Here is a 4,555-nt window from a genome sequence, read left to right on the forward strand (position 1 = left end):
GGAAGCCAAATTCTTACCACGCACTCACACCTGTGCCTATATATATATATATATATATATATATACATACACACACATACAAATTGTTTTAGACAGAAGACAGTAAATTTCATAAGTAGTAAAGCTGTAAGAATGGCAGAGAAAGGTTGGCTAGTGAACATTATACAACAGAAACAAGTTGCTAGAGTTGTAAAGTTTATACGATTAAATACACAACATTTCTCTTGTAGCATTACTGCGATTGAAATTTACTTTCTTTCCTGTAAAATATCATGCAAATTCGAGGCTCTCAAAGTTTACAATATACATACAAACATACACACACACATACATACATACATACATACATACATACATATATATATATATATATATATAATATATATATATATATATATATATATATATATATTATATATATGTAGGTATATATGTATGTATGAAATCGTGGTATATACATACGTGGCGGGAACAAAACGCCCATTTATATGTGGAAAATTTTCTTCTGTCAGGAACTGAACCAGTTGCGCAGTTCCAACAGCTGCATTATTACAGCAATGCTGCGATATACGCTCAATAAATTATATTCACTAATATACAAGAACATATTAGGCAAGCTGTTCGCAAATATTGGACAGGCTTTTAAATTCTCATAATCCTGTGTCCATATTTTATGTATGCTATATACAATATATCTGCCTTTTTGCTTTTACATCTCTTCGACCATTTTTATTTACCTTCATTTTGTCTGTATATACATATATGTATGCATATATATATATATATATATATATATATATATATATATATATACAAACATATATGTATATGGGTGGGTGGGGGGGTGTATGTGTGCATTTATATTTATACACACATCTATAAAAATATATATTCTTGTCTATATATATATATATATATATATATATATATATATATATATATATATATATATATATATATATATGATTTTGCTTCAGTATCTGTACGTGAAGTTTGAGAATAGAAAGAAACAAGACATTTGTGGCATTTACTCATCCGAGGTTTCAGTCCCAATACTAAATTTTAATTCATTAGTGAAACATTTAGTCTTTCCTGGCCTTCTTTTCAACTAATGTGATTGAATAAACCGTCCAGCAAAACCTTAAAGTAAAAACAAATAAGTTGTAGCAGAATTTATAATATATAATATTATGGTGTCTGTTTGTATTGGTTTAAGTGTGTATGTGTTTGTGATATATATATATATATATATATATATATATATACATACATACACTGAGAGGGGGAGAGAGAAATTAAATAGATATATAGATAGATCGATAGATAGATAGATAGATATATGAGTATATATACGATATAAATGCAATGTTTATTGAAATTTTCAGTTAAATATACTTTAGCTTATATGACATCAGAAGCAGCCTTGATCTTTTTTTATGAGAAAAAGAATTTATTTATTTATATTTTTATATTATGTTAATATATATGAAAAATAAATATTATATCCCCATCTCTATTTTCAGCAACGTCGACTTAAAAAACAAGACGGCCATAAAACCTCGCCGTAAAGCGTAACTTCTGAAATTAAGATGGAATATTATATTGCAACAATTACCATTTGATTGGAGTCCATAAATATGGTCTTCACATTATTTCAAAGATAAATATATTCCTATTTTGTTACTGTTTCTTGTGTTTCTCTTTGTAGATTTTTGCATTTATTCTTCATAATTCTTATAATTCATGTAGATGGTGTTTTAAGTGTTAAAACTTATGATGTGTCCCCTAATTGTTTTTGTTATTTAGTGCAAAATTATATCTGATTGATCAGACCTATTATTAAAGATAATCGAGCCGTGGCAATCTAATTCATTTTTTCTGAAAGAATATTTCATATGGGTTGTGTTGCGAGGGTGGGGTTGGAACGATATCACTAAACATATTGAACCGCATTGTACGATGTTAAAATACCTCATTTCGAAGTTTCAATTTCTAGCTAAATGCTTTCCGTTTCATTTAAACCATGCAGTCCGTTTTGCAAAATAATTCACACGCATGCAGATATTTCAAGTAATTTAGAACTGCAATGCATGTTGTTTGTTCGAACTTAACATTCAGAGGAAAGAGTCTCTGTGCCGGTTTTATTTTTTGTAGGACGGGGAGACCATATTTATTTCTGCACAGCAACGTCTTAAAGAAAAATTGAACTATTGTAATTTAACACCCTAAATTTAAAAATCAAATAAAAGATCAGCTTATATAATGTAGAAATTAAATATTTAAATTGTGCCTGTTTTTGTTGGTGAAATCTACTGACAAAGGTCAAATGATTTAGAAAAGTGCGATGAACTACAATATCAGTTATACCGAAATCTATTTGCTGGGGTCCAGTGAGACTTATAAGTATATAAAATGAATAAAACATTCACAACACTCTTTATGGTTTGTATATATGATTAGACACTCAATACAACATATTGAACAGTACGAGAAAGTGTGTGGTAAGGAGAAAATGCCCTGCAAAGAATATGCAGCGCAATCCTATGGTTAGATTACGCACATTTCAACCATAATCTAATTCTTTAACAGCCCATTTTTGAATATTGCCATGTCATTTAAAGGATTTTCACTTATAGTCTTATTACTTGCCGATACACAGTAAAATTACAGCAACCAGGAACTTTGAGTGAAAATGCATTCCAGTTTCATAATTCACGGCACACTTTTCAAATTTCGCCGAGGTTGAATTTGCCCTTCAACCTTTCAGGGTCGATAAATCAAGTACCAGTTGAGTACTGGGGTCGATCTAATCGACAATCTCCCTCCCACCCAAATTTCAGACCTTGTGCCTAAAGTAGAAAGGATAATTAACGGCACACTTACCAAACTGATTAGGTGCAATTACCTACAATTACTGATCTCTTGCACATTAAAATATTTCCCAAAGGTCAAGTTCTATTTCACTAACAAGAATTTTCAATATATTTAAGAGCGATAAGATGGTATGGATAACTCATGACATATGCCTTTATTAGCAAAGATATTCCTATGTTTCGAAAGATGGGGCATACGTGTATAAAGTGGAATACAGTATGTAACTAGCAAACTATCTTCCGCAGTTTGATAACTCTTGTTATAATATACTCACCTCTAAAGGGCCAGCTATAAACTGCAAACCAGTATGGCTTGGTAAAATGCGCAGCATTTTGCTAAAGTGTTTTAGTTACCTATGTACATGTGAGTGTATATAGAGATACTCTCAACTATTGAACTTTTGGGCCTAGCGACACAACCATGACGTGTTACCAAGAAGGAAAGAGAGGAATAGAAACATTCAGGTGGTTATAGGGGCAGCATGTAATGTAGTTCTTTACTCAAAGATACAACAGGCCGCCCATTTCAAGATTTAAATACATGACATTATGTTCGCGGCCTGAATATGCCTTACCACTAGGACACTCACCTTCATGCAAAATGAATAAGTTAAATCACAGCTTCTAGGGTTCACAACCAGCCACCCATCTAGGAATTAAAAACTCGATGTCGCTTGACGTCAGTGACCAGACGAGAACAGGTGTTTCCCTCTGTTATATTCGTTAACAATAATGCTGAAGAAATATGGCACATAATTCTTATGTAAGCATCATCGTTATATCTGGATAAATATATTAGGTGTAAAAGGATATCACAGCAAAAAAAGTAAAATAATAAAGTAGTTTTATATAAAACCGCTCCCGTTAAGCTGATACGATTATACATGTCTGCATAACTCTAACTACATTCACATTAACGATTAGCACATATTTCCTGACCAAACCTTTCCAATTCAATAATCCCATCCACTTTCCATCAGCATGTCCAATAAGTCGTTTGTTTTAGAGGATAGGTGGGCAATTTCATGTCTTGAACCCTGAAATACACTGTGTTTTTAACACTATACGTCGGACGTAAAAAGACAGCTTATTAAGTATTGATAATGCTTTATATATATTTATATGTATATATATATATAGATATATATATATATATATATATATATATATTGGCTTGCCCGCTTAGCCAGTGGGGTGGCTTGATTTGAAGGCTAAAGCAATGCGAAGCGCATTGTGACCAGCTATGTGTAGCAATATCTGATAGCCTGGTCGGTCACGTGATCACGTGATATATATATATATATATATATATATATATATATATATATATATATATACATATAAATATATACACATACATACATACATACATACATACATACATACATACACATACATACATACATACATACATACATAAAAGCGTATATACCTATGTGCGGATGTATGTGTGGAAGGTATCATTTAGTCAATGCTATTTTTTTTTATTGATTTGTTTGTCATTATATAAAGATGTGTAGAATTTTGTCGGCAGTTGTAAAAGTCATTACTGTATTTGGTTATATATTTTACATATCTTCGAAAATTGTGCCATGGTCTCATCTAGATGCCCTCCGTATGAGCTCATCACGATTTTGTACCAGCAATGATTAGTTTATATCAATTGACAATAGCGTTTGCCA

The sequence above is a fragment of the Octopus sinensis genome, linkage group LG3 (genome assembly GCF_006345805.1).
Source record: "Octopus sinensis linkage group LG3, ASM634580v1, whole genome shotgun sequence".
Classification (NCBI taxonomy): domain Eukaryota; kingdom Metazoa; phylum Mollusca; class Cephalopoda; order Octopoda; family Octopodidae; genus Octopus; species Octopus sinensis.